This window comes from Dipodomys spectabilis, unplaced genomic scaffold (genome assembly GCF_019054845.1).
Source record: "Dipodomys spectabilis isolate Male_0828 unplaced genomic scaffold, ASM1905484v1 ptg000106l, whole genome shotgun sequence".
Classification (NCBI taxonomy): domain Eukaryota; kingdom Metazoa; phylum Chordata; class Mammalia; order Rodentia; family Heteromyidae; genus Dipodomys; species Dipodomys spectabilis.
This window is the reverse complement of record NW_024870783.1, coordinates 1,708,486-1,725,435: the sequence shown is the minus strand read 5'-3', so window position 1 is coordinate 1,725,435 and position 16,950 is coordinate 1,708,486. Positions and strand designations below refer to the sequence as shown.

The following is a 16,950-nucleotide window of genomic DNA, read 5'->3' as shown; positions in this document are numbered from 1 at the left end:
CACTCAGAGTCACTCTCACACTGACATAGTACCTGAGACAATTTGCTCATCTGCTTTCCAGAGCACCAATGCATAAGCACAGCTGCCCCAGTCAGAAGGGAGGTTTTAGTTCAGGGCTGTATCACTGTGGGAGGATAATGTGTACGTTGTAAGCTGTAATAAACTCCAATATCCTCAGCCTCTACCCTGCTGATTTTCAGTATGAAATCTGTGCCTGACCCACTGGCACTGAATCTGACTGGGACCCCAGATGCTCTGTTGGAAGCCTTATAGATCAGGAGTTGTGGAATCTGGCCTGGCTTCTGCAGGAACCAATCGAGGTAGATGTGTCCATCCTCATACAGAAGGTTATGACTAGACTTTCAGGAGATGGAGGCCGACTCTCCCAGTGTGACAGGCAGGGAACTTGGAGTCTGGGTCATCACAACATCTCCAATGGATCCTGAAATTAGAATAAGAAGAAATGCAAGATTATTCACAACTATAGACAGACAGGCATGTATTACTTATATTTTGATATATATTGCATTTTATTCATATCATGCCTTGATTCAGAATGTAAAAATAGCAAAAATTAAAAGAATAGACATTTTAAACCATAAATGAGTCTCTAGGAGTCACCAACAGTCTTCTCAACCATCAGAATATGTATCCAAGCATAAGTTCTAGCACTTTCTGGAACGTTTCTGACTATCTAAGACCTTTTCTTCATTTGCCCCATCAGGGATCACAAGATCTGCATGTCTAAAATGTGGATTGGGCACCATGGGTATTAAGAATTCACCCTCCTACCCACTCTCAAATCCTCATCTCCATTGCTCTTACCAGGGATCCAGAGTATTAACAGCCACACGAGCTAAGACAAGAACTTCATTTTTAGGAGTGAAATGAGGAGTCTTGACAGGTCAAGGTCAGTTCAGCAGCACTCAGTCTTTATTTCAGACTTAGAAAGGAAGGTCCTCCTTAGGGAGCAATATGCAAATAGACAGGTGGGGGCAACAGTGTGAGGAAAGAAAAATGGAGGATAAAGCCTGCTCTTCTAAGAAAAGTGACAACCGAAGTGTTCAGTGTTTGGTAATAACCAAAAAATTACATGGTTTCTGCAGCACTGGAAAAAAGTATCCCACTGTAAAAGTTTTGTTTCTCCAAGAAGTATAGGGTGCACATGCTCTCCATAAAACAGTATCAGGGACCCAATGATAGGCACACTTAGATATCATGCTTTAGCTCCCATGAAACTCCTCAGCTAGTCTAGGGAAAGGAACAGTAGCCTCTATCCTCAGTGATCCTCAAGGGAATTGACCACTAAGAGCAGTGAGTTGAGTAGATGGAAAGGCATCTGATATCCATAGTTAGCAGATGATCTGTTCAGGGATGTTAGCTACAAGTGTTAGAAAGTCTGTTTCCATAGGAACTTCCTGTTAAGACTTAGGGCAAAAAAATTGACAGGGAGAGCAATTTTTCTCTTATAGGTAATGACCAAATTGTCTTAAAATGAAAAATATGACAGAAATATTTATGCATGAAAGTATGAATATATATTCATATATATGTATATTTAATGTAACCATTTTGATACAATATCCTGTACTATATTTAATTAATCAACCTATTTCTTAAAAATCCTACCTGGAATGTAATAGAAGTTTGAATTCAATCAGGATGTAGTATACTCATACATGGAGATGTTGAGTTGAAATGTACTGATGTGACTACTTCAAGATAATTATATTAATACATATTTGTATAAATATATTTCTCATTACCTTTAATTAACATATAATCTTTAAATGTCTGCAGTACCAATTAGTTAATTAGTCTTTGTTTATTTGTGTCAGATGCTCTGTCTCTACTTCTTGTCTCCAAAATCTCTGTGCTTGTGAAGAAGGTGCACATGGAGAAAGAGACATGCTGATGGCTCAATGGACCCCACTTGGCCTTGAGCAGTGATGCCTTATGGGAAGTGAGTAGACAGTCAGATTTCCTGCTGTCAGGAGGATTAAAGCTGCTCTCATGGATTGAGTCATTCTCAGAATAGTGATTTGTTATGAAGTGACCACAACCATGTGCTTGGCCATCTCATCTGCAGCTTGTTCCCTCTTTACTAACACTTGTGGCACAACAGGACAGGCCTTATCTGAGCACAGACAGATGAGGATACTACATCTTGGACTTTTATTTCTAACACTGTGCATTAAGCAACACACTTCTTTATTCAGAACTTATGCCAATTACTCCTGTCATCACAGTCTCTTCAGGAAGTGCATTTCCCAGCAGTCCTCTCCCTCTCTGCTTTACTGTGGATTTTCTGAATCTGATGAGATTCAACCCTATCCATCCACATTCTGTCTGATAGACAGAGATGAGTGTCATGACAAATGAGAATTTCATACATTTTTGTTTTTAATTATATTTTTATTATATATAGGTGTTGTATAAAAGAGTGACAATTAAACATAGTTTATAATACAATATATCTTGATCAATGTCACCTCTTTCATTTTTCTACCCCATCCGTCTCTACTCAACCCCTTTCTTCAATGCATAGTTCCAAATATAAATACTAAATATGAATTTTGGGCTCTTATTACATCTGTATGGTACATGGAAGACCTTTTACTGATTAAACTGGTAAACATTGGTGTAATATATGTTACTATATAATTTCACCTAGTAGATGGTTTAATAAATGTCTTAAATATGTTCTATTTATTCACATATTGCCATATATTTATTTAGCTATATGTGCATTTATTTCAATTGGGCCAGAAATCAAGTGTGCTTGCATAATTTGAGGTCAAACAACAGAAAAATTCTTTCAACAATTTCCAAAGCAGAATTACAAAATTTTTATTATTTTTGTCTTTATATTTCCTCAAGTTTCAAAAAATCATTCTATTTTACTGTCATGGGATGAGACAATCACATGGAGAATAATGATCAATTTGATATTCAGCATCCAAGATAAATTAATATTTGGTAACTAGGTGAAAGGATTGGATGTGTTGTAAAAATGTTACTTGAAATCTGTTATTTAAAGATGTCATGTGCTGAAAAAAAGAAAATCTGCTGATTACAAAAAATTTGGTAAGTGTTTTAAATGATGACTGATTGGCTAATTCTATTATTAAAACATTGTGCAATATGTACACATACCCTAACATCATGTTACTTCAAATAAAATTATTCCATGGCAATCAAACTTTTTCATGACTATTTTTCTTTACAAAATTATTTTTCAAAATATTTTTCACAAGCCATATTGTCTTCCTTTCAAAAATCTGCTTTGACATACTTAGAAAGAATTCTTCATTGAGTGACTGCAGAATTTTAGCACAATATGGACCACACATGAGTACAGATGTGTGTTCTTATAAAGTTAGAAGAGGCATTGTCAGGTGTGTGCTGCTTGGGATGAGCAGAAGGACAGAGGGTTAGGGTGTGGAGATGCCTATATAACCTTTCTCCCAATAGTTTCCAGTGACCTTCAAATTTGGCTGCATCTGAAAAGCTCTATCAGCAGATGCAGGCACCAGGATAAGCAGATGGGGCAGCCCAGCCTCTCACCTCTGCTTCCCTAAAGGCTTATGTTATTGCTTGTATTACTGTGGGAGGATAATTATTACTCTGTTGACAGTAATAAGTGGCAACATCTTCAGGCTGCAGGCTGCTGATGGTGAGAGTGAAATCTGTTCCTCATTGACCTCCACTGAAATTGATGGGACCCTAGATTGCAAAGTAGTTGTGTAACTGATCAGGAGCTTTGGAGCTTTCCCTGCTCTCTGCTCTTACCAATGAAAATCATTGCTAATACCCTGACTGGCCCTACAAGTGATGGCAACTCTGTCTCCCTGAGATGATGACAGGGATGAGAACTGGGCCAACTGCGCTCTGTAGCATATGCTAACAGAACTGCTTCAGGAAGATTTTTACAATTTTCTTCTTCCCTCCTTTTATGGTGATTTATAATCCTACCTAAAAGCTATACCCATTCCCTCCACTCCTCTAAAATTTCACTTCTAATCTTATCATCTGTTCCCTTGAATAACCCTTACTACCTTTTCTGGTACAGATTCACTTCTCTACCATGCACTGAAAGATGAAGCTGGTTCAAATAAAAAGGTGGCAGCTGAATACTGTGTAGGTGTGAAAAACACATGGTAAATTGTAGGGGATATATTGATAGGATGAGGAAGAGAGACACCAAAAGCTGCTACTCAAGGGTGTTGAGAGAAGCCAAGCTCTGAAGATAACATATTAAATTCTCCTGATCTATGCTTCAGGACATGGACTTGTGAATTTCAAGTCCACACAGAATTTAGACACTGGAAAACATGAAGAGTTTGGAACAATGGCCTCAAACCGCAACTGTGGGCACACATACACTGTCTAGGGTTGGGAGGCAAGAAGCTGACTAGCTGAGAGATGAGGTTAAAAATCAGGAGGAAGTGGGAATCAGAAGTCTTTTCTACCTACATTCAGTACAGGAGGTATACACAGGAAAGGAGAGTGTTTACAGTCTGGGACATGAGCTGGAATGAAATTGGGGACCACGTTGCAAGTCTGAGAGACCCAGACTTAGCAAGGCTGACTGTGGGAAGGATGCTCCAGAGGTATTCTCATTGCTTCTGAGGGGCTGGGATAAAGAGGAGAGTCAGCAGTGTCCTCAGGACAGTCTGAAATCCACTGGAGTCTGTGTTAGCACTCAAAGCGAGCACTGTATCACTTTAGCCACAGCACCACTTCCGGTTTTCTGGTGACTAATTGGAGATAAGGGTCTCACGGATGTTCTTACCCAGGTTGGCTTTGAACCACGATCCTCAGATCTCAGCCTTCTGAGTAGCTAGGATTACAGTTCTGAGCCACTGGCTCCTGGGTCAGTTTAAATTCTTATACTGAGAAAACATACTGCACAACAATGGGCATGTCACCAGGTAAGTAGCCCTTTTTCACTCGTAGCATGAGAATCATGAAGCTCAGAACCCAGTCTGTGCCCTAGAGGACTCTTGGGACCTGCTGGGGACAGCACTGACACTGCATCCCCCTCTCACCTCCCACTACTGGACATGATGTGTGCACATGTTCCCTTCAGGGCTGCATATCTGTGGGATCCACACTCCTTCCCTCACTTTTCTGACTTGTACTTAATGACCTCACTACAAGAATCCTGGTGTGCCACTCTTGTGAGGTGTAATTGTAGTTGACAAAGAAAATATAAAATAGGAATTTGCACATGAGGAGACATAGCCTCCTCTATAAACATGGTCCCAGCTGTCATGTGAGCCATCAAAACCTGATAGAGAGCCTTCTAGCTTGGATCTCCTGTTGAGAAAGGGGTAGCAACACCCCTTGTTCCCCAGCGTTCCTAAGGTCATAGTTTATTTTTTGCTCTTTGTGAGATCCTTTTGCCATCATGTAGCTGCTTTTTGACAGAGCAGTTGGCAGGATACCCATTTGGAGTTTTGGTTTTGTTTTGATTAGTTTTGTTAAGCTAATTGAATATCTCAAGAGTTGTGCAGAGTCCCAGTAATTTTATAAGCATAATTATGACATTTTATTTACTGTGAATTTTGATAATTTTATTAAAATATTTTATTGTAAAGATGATGTACAGGAGGTTACAGTTACACAATTCAGGTAATGAGTACAATTCCTTTTGAAATATCACCCATTCTTCGTTCTTATCCACTTATTTGCCTCCTGTCTCTCTTCCCCGTAAGTTGTGTAGTTCATTCCATCTTAGTGTGTAGTGGATTTCAATTGTGAATTGGTTCACCATTTGTCCCACTGTTTCTGGACTTCCCCTTTCTCTCCCCAAATCAGGTAGACTTATATACAAGACAAAGTATGCAGAAATTAAATACAGTGACAAGAGGGAATAAATCAAAGGAAAAAAAGGAAAGCAAAAAAAAAAAAAAAAAAAAAAAGAACCACAAACAGAACTATATAAACACTCTGTTTCCATTTCTAGGAATGAATTTCAATAGGTATCATTTTATATAATCACATGCACATATTTATTGATCTCTTGTGGTCCTCTCCTAAAAAAATCCTTTCGTCTCTTTGTATGAATGTTTAGAGTACTGTTTAATTAATGATGAACAAGTCATGTATTGACAATATGAGGTGATTTCATCATTCCATACCTGAATACAGTGTACTTTGAAGAAAAAAGTCACCAAGCTCTTTGTATTTCCATTCTGTTTTCTCCTCCCACACCTACCATTTTTCATATAGTATTTATGGCCATCATCAAACACATTTACATGTGTGTATAAATATTTACTATGTATTATAATTAATATTTAAACTTAGAATCCTTTTGTTTCTTTTTGCCACATCTACCTCCCTCCAGATAGTTTCCCCTTTTACATTTATGTCCTGTTATTATTATTTATATCACCATCAGTGTAGGTTTAGGTTCCACAAATGAGGAGACCATGCAATATTTGGCTTTGTCAGCCTGACTTCTGTCATTTAACATAGTGCTGTGATTACAGGTGAGAGTTTTGTCCATGGATGAGATGGAAATTGAGCCCCGTGAAGGCCGCTTTTTCGATGTAGCTCCAAGTCTGATGAATAGGATAATGACCTCGAGAAATTTAAAAATGAAGATAAAATGAACATAGCCACCCATAGGAAATAATATATGGTAAATATCATTGGTAACAATAGCACACAAAGAATCTGGGAATTGAAGAGCTAAAGTAACTCCATTTTGAGGTTAACCCCAACATCTTGTTCTGGAATGCCCTCAGAGTAACCCCAAGAGAGAGAAAAAAAAACCAAAATCGTTTGCCGTCAACCCTGCCCACCCTTAAGAAACAGAAGAATTGTCCATGTGTTCCAGAAATGCAACATAACAGTTTTGCAAACATCGAACCGTCAAACGTGGACCAATAGTTCAGAAAAAGGGCAGTGCCTTTAGGGTGGACTCAAACCTCGGTACATGGGCCAATAAAAAAATGACTATACAATCTTTATAGATGTTAACCAATCATGTAACTGCTTGTGTGGAAATCCCCTAAACTTGTTTGTTAAATGCTATAAAAGCTGTACTGATTTTGTGCTCAGGGCCTCTTAGCGTCACTGGTTATCGTGTGCGTGGAGGACCAAGCATGAGCTTGCAAATAAACAACTCTTGCTGTTTGCATTGGTCGTGGTCTCTGGTGGTCTTTCCGAGGTCCCAAGTCTGTACAACAGGAATGTGTGTCTAAATGATTATTTCTCTAAAATACTTAGAATGAGGGAAGGTAAATTGGGGTGCAGAAAGAGAGAGAAGGAGGGAGGAGGGATGACAAATTCAACCATGTCATTCAGTATACACTCTATGGAAAATGGCCTATGTAATTTGTGGGCAAGAATGGGGGGTGGGGAAACTGGGGGAAAAAAGGAAGGGGTGACACTGTCCAAAAGAAAATATAATCATTATCTGACTTATAAAATGGTAGCACTCTGTACAACACCTTAATAATAACAAAATCATTTAAATATTTTAAAGCAGAAAATTCAAAATTTAATGTCATATGATTATCACTTAAACTATATAAGACTACAGTAGCATATATGTAATTTTCAAGAGCAACAAAACTGATATCAAAAGTTGATGCCACTGTTTATCATTTTAGTCTACTAGAAGTAAAATACAAATATATTATTTTGTGATTCTCAACCTGATGATCACTTATTTTTTAATGTTTTTACTATCTTTAAGTAGTTGTAGAAAGTGTTTACCATTCACCTAAACAGTTTATGAATACAGTGCATTTTGATCAGTGTCACCCTTTCAAAATTCTCACACACCCCTTCCTTACTTAATTTTATATTATGTATTGATTTTCTGACATTGAACAACACAGTTTATGTGTACAATGCATGGTGATATGTGTCACCAATTCAATATCTTCGGTCCATTCAACACACTCCTTCCCTTATTTTTTCTCTTTCTCCTTTCTTCCTCCTTTCCCCTTCATTCTTCTACCCTTTTCCTCTTGGCCCAACTCTTCCCCTGTTACAAGTACCCATTTCCTGATACTTATTTTGTTGAGCTTTGACTTAATCTTTTTAAAAATTATTGAACTCTGCATAGAGTCTATTAAATTTCAGTTAATTCATTTGTAACCACACCTGCCATACTTACAGTAGATTTATATAGGTATTTTCTACCTACAACAAATGAGGGAAAACATACAACCTATGCTTCCCTGGGTCTGACTTACATTGTTTAATTAATTAATTTATTTTTTTGTCAGTCATGGGGGTTGAACTCTGGGCTTGGGCACTGTACCTGAGCTCTACAGCTCAAGGTGAGCGCTCTACCGCTTGAGTTACAGTGCCACTTCTGGTTTTCTAGTGGTTTATTGGAGATAGTCTCACAGAATTTGCTACCCGGGCTGGCTTTGAACCATGATCCTCAGATGTCAGCCTTCTGAGTGGCTAGGATTATAGGCTGAGCCACCAGTGCCCAGCTGTTCAATAATTTTTTTCCAAGTCTTTCTATATCCTTAAAAATGGTACATTATCATTTTTTCTGATTGAGTATAATTATATTGTGTATATATACATTTTCTTGATCCATTCATTCATTGAAAGGCTATTTTCATAAAGTAAGCTAGGTAAGCTAGGACATAAGTTATAAAGATGTGTTACTTAGCTTTCCATTGCTGTGTCTAAGACCTCAGTAAAAGCAACTTCAAGGATATTCATTTTTCAGCTCATAGATTAGAAATTTTAGTCTACCAGGTGGGTAGAGTGTGGTGGAGCCCATAACAAGTAAGGCCAGAAGCAGAGTGAATGTTCTACTTTGTGGCTTCCTCCTCCTTCCCCTTTCATTTCACAAGAGATTCCAGACTATTGGAAGGGGCTGTATTATACCTGTAAAGTCTCATTTTATTGCTCTTTTACATATTACTATACATTATTGTGCATTACATTTTCTATATATGTATCTCATGGGTAATGTTAGTGCTAACTGTTCCTTAGATGTTTTCATAAATGAATTAAATTTTATTGGGCTTATTCATGTATTTTGTAGATTTTTAAAAATTTCTCCAGCTTCCCATTGTTTTATAAATATACATAGTTATACATTGGTTTGTAACAAAAATAGCTTGCAATGAACCACCCTAAAACTTATTGGTATACATCCTAACCAGTTATGTCTGTAAGCTACTCATGCTTTTAAAGACTACTGATCCAGGTGGAGCTGTCATACTGCCTCCCTGGTAGCCATGACTATAGGCATAAACCCCAATAATCCCTAGATATCTTTTAAGAAAGTTTCTTAAAGCCAGGTGCCTGTGGCTCACTCCTGTAATCCTAGCTACTCAGGAGGCTGATATCTGACCATCATGGTTCAATGCCAGATCTGGCAGGAAAGACCATGAGACTCTTATCTCCAATAAACCACCCGAAAACTGGAAGTGGTGCTGTGGCTCAAGTGGTAGCCTTGAGCTGAAAAGCTGAGAGACAGCGCCCAGGCCCAGAGTTCAAGCCCCCAAACAAACAAAAAAAAAAAGGAAAGCTTCTTGATAACAATTTTGCCAATGTAGAATCAAATTTAATTCCCTTATTTCCTTTTGGGAGTTTATTGGGATCATAAGCAATTTCTTTTAGCAAGTTTAGTACTTATATATCCTCAAGTTTCTAAAAATCATTTTTCTTTTGAGATATGAGATCACTGGATAAATATTTGTGTACCTAAAAAATTTTTGCTAAGTTAAGATCTCCTTCGTGACAATAGATTTGTCCTAAATCAGAGTTTCTGGAACCTTCTTTGGATCCTTGTTACCTGCTTAAAGTGTAGATTGCTAGTCAGTAGATATGGGTATGTTCATAAAGTTTGTTGTCTAAAACCAATTAACTGACAGGAACAACTTAAGGGAAGGAAATGTTATTTGAACTCATAGTTCCAGAGCTTTAAGTTTATTGTCCTAAGCTTTCTTGGCCTATGGTGAGGCAGAACATCATAAAATAGGACCATCTAACAGAGGTACTCAACTCAGGGCAGACAAGAAGCCAAGGGAAGATAGGAAGTGATCAGGGCAAGATGGAGCCCCAAGGTCATGTCTACTGGTGGTGTAGTTCCTCCAACTAAGCCCATACCATGCTTTTACAACATCCCAGTAATACTCCTCCATTGCTAACCTTTCAAGTGTTGAATCTATTCATTGTGGCAAAGCCCACATGATTGATCTGGAAACACACTCATGAACACCCCTTCAGAATGAGCTAATTTCTTTGACATTTCTCAGTCTAATCCAGTTGACAATAAAGATTAACCTATCCATTATATTGGTCAGTTTTCCATCACTGTGATAAAATAACTGAGATAATCACCTCAAAAAGAGAAAAGATTTTAACTCATTTTTTAGAAGGTTTCATCTAAGATTTCTTGGCCCTGTGCAGATGGGCTGGTGAAAGGAAGAATTTCCAATTTCCAGTAATATTTGATTGTCAAACCCCAGGTCTTTAAAAATTCTCCACAAAGAAATGAGATCTTGTGATTGTTGATATATCAATTGCACTAATTTGTTTATTATACAACATAAGCCTTATTGAAGGATAATACCATGTCTGACACTACAAAATATTATTATGTGTGAATTAGTTGCTTAATGTAGTTTAAATTCTGATTACCTTTTACTAGGAACAATAATAACTACAGCAACAATGCTGTTCCTAATACCTAGAATGGCTTTTCCTTTGCCCAGTAAATCCAAACTAATGTGATAACTTACACTACTGAGGAATAATAATCTACATCTGATTTGAATAGGAAGAGACTTTGTTCTGAAGGCCTTTCTAGGATGAAGACAGGGAAAGGGTGTTTGAATAAAACAGAGGTTCACAGAGCTTCTTCTAGCAAAACGACTTACTGAACTTGAGCATCTGACTGTGTCTGAGAATAACAGAAACACCAGGGGGCGCAGCTGGGGCAGCCCAGCCTCAGGCATCTGCTTTCCTGGAAGGTTTGATGACTTGTAACACTCTGGAAAGACTTTTATATTCTTCTTGACAGTGATAAGGGGTGACATCTTTAGATTCTAGGCTGCTGATGCTGAGAAAATAATCTGTCCCAGATCCACTGCCACTGAACTTCGATGGGACCCCATAGTACAAATTGGATGAATAAGTGATTAAGAGCCTTGGAGGATTCCCTGGTTTCTTCAGATACTAATGTCAGTTATAGCTAATGTCCTGACTGTCCTGGCAAGTGATACTGACTTGTCTCCTTGAGATACAGGCAGGGAGGATGGAGACTGGATGTCATATCTGGTCCCTGACATAAAAACATAGAGTCCAATATTCACAAATTTATCCATGTTTCATGTTTCATGACCACATTGAGCTGATGAAATTCCAATTGCTGTCCTTTCTTACCCGGGAGCCAGATTAGTAGGAACCCTTGGAACTGAGCAGGGACCCTCAGGTCCATGATGTGTTGTGACTGAAAATGATTCTTGCACGGGAGAGCAGCCTTTTCAGAAATTCTCAAGACAAAGGACTGTGTTCTAACCGCATAAAAATCAGCAGGAGCTAGATAGGAGTGGGCAAAGAAAGGGATCTTATCTCTATACAGCCCAGAAGAGTTCTGAGTCTTCAGACTATCTGGATCATGCCAGAATTGAACAGAGTTGCCTAAGAGAACCTGTTTTGTCCTGGGACCACAGGGCAGAATTACTCCAGCATCCTATGGGTAGTGTCTTCTGCTCAATTCATGGGTCCTGGCATCCTTTCTTGGTAACTTTTTTAAAAATCTAAGATATCTTATTATGGAATCATATGAGGAAAATGTTAAGAAATTTAAGTAGTTCTGCTGAATGTGGAAACTGTGACTATTGCTGAGACCAAAGAGATTCCCTTATCTTTCTCAATATCTAATGCTCTGTGTGTAATAAATCATTATCACAAGCAGTAAGTGGCAAATGAGATCTAAGCAGATAGATAGACAAACAGACATGCTTCAGAAAGATGCATAGACTGTCAGATAATTAGACTGGTACATAGACAGATAACTAGATAATTCATAAATAGATAGCCATAGACATGTCCCTATACATAGAAGTGTAAAATAGAGAAAATGATAATTGTAGGAAACACAGTGTCATGATTCATATAGATGAGCCCAAACATTGTCATTGGTACTTGTCATCTAGAGATGTGTGATTGTTGCCTTCCACTTCTTTTGTGTGTGTGTGTGTGTGTGTGTGTGTGTGTGTGTGTGTGTGATAATACCATACAGAGGGGTTACAATTACATGGGCAAGATAATGAGTACATTTCTTATCAAGCATTGTAGCCTCCTCCTTTATTTCCCCTTCCCATCCCTTCCCATCCTCCTCCCCCCACCCAATCCTCCTCCCCACCAAAGTTGTAAAGTTCGTTTTTAACATAACGACTTATACATCTCATTGTTGCAATGGGTCCACCTGTATCCCTATTTAAACAATTTGTTTTTTCCCTTCCCCGCCACATATTATACCAACATCGAATACAGTGAAAGCAGGGGTTATACCATGGGGGGGAGAGACATACAAAGCAACAAAGAAATCATCTTATAAATATGCTAGAAACAATTACATGAAAGAAAAAAAAAACATTTGAATACTTATCTTGGAGTTCATTTCGCATAACATCAACTTATCTGACCTTTTCAGCTTGTCTCAGACATATACTAGCTATTGTAAATAAGGGAAACCATGGACCTATGATTTTTAGGCCTGGCTTACTTCGCTTAATATCATTTTTTCCAAGTCTATCCTTTTCCTAACTAATGGGGCAATGTCATTCTTTCTGATGGAGGCATAGAATTTCATTGTGTATATATAGGACATTTTCTTGATCTTTTCATCTACTGAGGGGCATCTGAGTTTTTTCCATATCTTAGTTATGGTAAATAATACTGCAATCAACATAGTTGTGCTGGTAGCTTTAGTATGGTCTTGTTTGTGATCATTTGGGTAAATGCATAAAAGTGGGATTGCTGGGTAATAGGGGAGCTCTATGTGGAGTCTTTTGAGGAATCTCCATACTACTTTCCAAAGTCGTTGAACAAGTTTACACTTCCACCAACAATGCAGTAAGGTTCCTTTCTGTCCACATCCCCTCCAGCATTCTGTTGTTTAATTAGAGTTCTTGATTCTAGCCATTCTAACTGGAGTGAGGTGGTATCTCAATGTTGTTTTGATTTGCATTTCTTTTATGGCTAGGGAGGTTGAACATTTCTTCATGTGTCTATTGGCCATCCTTCTTTCCTCTCAGAAAACTCTCTAAGTCTTTAGCCCACTTATTTATTGGGCAGTTGTTTCTTTGATTATTTGTTGTTGGGGGATTTAATTTTTTGACTTCCAGGTATATTTTAGAGATGAGACCCTTGTGCTTTGTATGGCTAGTGAAGATCTTCTCCCAATCCATGGGCTTTCTATTGATCTTGCTAGCTATGTCCTTTGCCATGCAGAAGCTCTGCAATTTCATGCAATCCTGTTTGTCCATCCTTTCTTTGATTTGTTGTGTTTCTGGGTCTCTATTAAGAAAATTTAGGCCTGAGCCAACCAGACCTAGAGTTTCTCCTAATCCATCCTGTAATGTTTTCAGAGTGTCTGCTTTGACTCCGAGGTCTGTGGTCCATTTGGAGTTGATTCTGGTGCAGGGTGATATATAAGGATCTAGCTTTAGTTTTCTACAAGTGAGTAACCAATTTTGCCAGCACCATTTACTGAAGAGGCTATGTTTCTTTCATTCTATTTTTTAGCTCCCTTATCAAAGATTAGATGGCTATATGTGTCTGTAGGTTCATTTCTGGGTTTTCAATTCTATTCCATTGGTCCTGAGGTCTGTTCTTGTGTCAGTACCAAGCTGTTTTGATTACTATGGCTTTATAGTAGAGTTTGAAATTTGGTACTGATACTCCTCCAGCGTTGTTCTTTCTGTTAAGGATAGTTTTTGCTATTCAGGGTCTTTTATTGTTCCATATGGATTTTTGGATTGCCTCTTCTATTTCCTTGTAGAATGAGGTTGGAATATTGACAGGTATCACATTGAATTTGTAGATAGCCTTGAGAAGTATTGCCATTTTCACAAGGTTGATCCTTCCAATCCAGGAGCAGGGGAGGTTTTGCCACTTTCTAAGTTCTGTTTTGATGTCCTTTTTCATGCCCTCCACTTCTGAATACTCTTTCCTATCATCTCCTTCTAGAATATCCAACATCACAAACCATTTTCTTCCTACCTCTGCAGATGCTCTACTTCTTTTTAGCTCGTCATTTGGTATTTTTATTTTATTTATCTCTTGTATGCATGGATGTCTGTTCATGCATCCTACTTATCTTTACTCAAAGATTATACATAAGTCAGGGGATGAGATGTTCTCTACATCATAAATTTAATTGTATCCTTTATTCCAATTGTTCTAAGAAAACCTGCATATTCTTATATCACTTATTTTTTTAATTTTGTTCAAAACAGAAAATAATATTTAATGATTTTGTTTAGAGCATGGGTGCCAACCAGGTTCTGAAAATAATCCAAGAAATCAAGCAAAAGGGTAAGGTAGAATGTTGCCCATAGTGTTGAGGTCCAAAATATGGAAAGCATATCCTCATTATGACAAGTGAAATAAGATCTCAGGCTGTTTAAGTTAGAGTGCAATGTGTTAAGGTTGTCTCCACAGAATTGTACAAAATTGGGAACAACTTCAGTGCACACACACACACACACACACACAGAAGCATACACACAAAGTTCAGGTTGACAAGGATTAGCCAGAACTAATATTGGTACAGTACACACTAGTAGGACTAAGGCACACACAAAGGAACAAAGATAATTGTGGGCAGGAAAGGGCTATAAGGGCTAACATAGTTGTAGAGCCATGTGAAGTAAATTGTCTTCAAGAGGAGTATAGGTGACACATACAGTAGGAAATTAGTATTAAAAGGAATTAATCAGATATTGAAATTCAGCAAATATAATTAGAAACAAGATTTTCAATGTTGCAAAAGTATTACAGAAATAAAATGGAGAATACTGGAATAAACTCTGATTTGGGGTTGTAATTAAAACCTAGAATACAATTTCTTTGTTTTATAGAAATACTAATTAAATGTATATTTATAGAATGAAAGTGTAAAAATACATCATAGATCAGTCGACTGTATAGATAAATACACAGAGGCTAGAGCTTCCTAACACAGAGAGAGTGAAAATTTTAGTGCCACATCTAATTTTCTAAATGATCTTTAAGTAGTTGTACAAAGGAGTTGCCATTTAACAAAGACAGTTATGAATATTATGTACCTTGGTCAATGTCACCCCTTTCAATGTTTTCCCCTACCCCCTTACCCACTCTGACCCTTTCTATCTTAATTTTGTGGTCTTTAATTTAAATTTCTTGATTGCATTTCCCCCCTTGCCTTGTTCTCATCTTTATTCATCTCCCCTTGACTCTACTACGGCTCTTGCAATTACCAATTTTCTAGTGGTTAGTTTGCTGGGCTTTGTCTTGCTTTTCTAAGGAATTACACTATTTAAATTCTCCTTTGAAAGTACTATATTTCCGACATAATATCTTGTATATCTCATTGTTGCAATGGGTCCATGGAGGGTGGTGATGGTGTGTAGGGGGGTGGCATGGGAAGGGGGATAGGGGAAGGGATGGGAAGGGGAAACAAAGGAGGAGGCAAAAATTCTTGATAAGAAATGTACTCATCACCTTGTCCATGTAATTGTAACCCCTCTGTATGGTACTTTTACAATAAAAAATGTTTTTAAGTACTATATTTAATGCAATCAGTTACATACTTTTACTTATGTCTATAGGCTAATTATAGCTGCCATATATGAAAGAAACCATGCTCCTTACTCTACTTTCTAATATACTTGTCTCTAAAAGAATAAGTCAATATTTATTGGAGAAATGGCTAGTTTTAGGTGTAAGACAGGGAAATTATTCAATAAGCTTGGCTAATCTGGTGCCAAAATTTAAGGAAATGGCTTGGTATGTTGAGACAGATGTGGGAAGGTTAGACTGCAGCATGGTTATATTCTTCCAATAAACAAATTTGAGGAATTTTGACTATGAAAATGAGTTATGATGGACATTATAAACCCCTAAAGAAACTATATATCATTATTTCATGTTGTGATTAGTAAGAGGATATTTAGAAAGTATCATAGGATACTTTGTATTCATTTAAAAGAGAAAACAAAGATAGAGGATAACTTGAAAACAACACTTTCATCTAGGGGTAGAAAAGAAAGCCAGTATTGATAGCCAGATGGAAATAATCACCATCTGACAGACTTTTCACTGATAATACAAAGTTTACACAATCTGAGGTAGATGCACACTGGTGGAGGTTGGAGTATCCCCCAAGTCCCAGGTGTGCAATGTCATAGTTCCAGGCTTCTGAAAGGCCCATTACAAGGAAATGATTAATGTTGAAAGTGATGGAAATGGATACCAGACACACTTAAATATGAAAGATTCCCTCTTGACATGGTTTTCATATGAAGTCACTGAGGTTGAACAGGTTGGACTGTGAATGCTGTGCCCATTGAACAAGGGCTCAGTCTCAGACTTCTGGGACATATGAAGCATATTTCCGGGCTTGACCCCAATCCACTCTCTTAATTAGATCCTGATCCCCAGGACAGAGAATGCAGAGACAACTGACTATGTGCAATTTTGTATCTTTCTCAGGTTGATCCAACCAAGAGTCAATGATAAAACTCTGCTAATGGCTTGATGGTTAGGCAGGGTTTGATGGACACAGAGAAGAAGCTAGATAAGGTAGAACTGGGCTTCTTCTGAACAGAAAGCACAGGATATGCTAAAGTTGTAGGCTTGGATGTGCTTGAAGGAAGTATTAAGAATTTCATTACAAAGAAGTCATTTGATTCATAGATCATTGGTTGGTTCTAATACTACTAAAGAGAGAAATTTTTCAAA

At 37.8% G+C, this 16,950-nt stretch overlaps 1 gene segment (V, D, J or C); it reads right to left on the bottom strand.

The window, feature by feature from the left end:
* The window catches only part of LOC122114182, a 53,885-nt gene that overhangs the window by 35,901 nt on the left and 1,034 nt on the right, over positions 1–16,950 (bottom strand).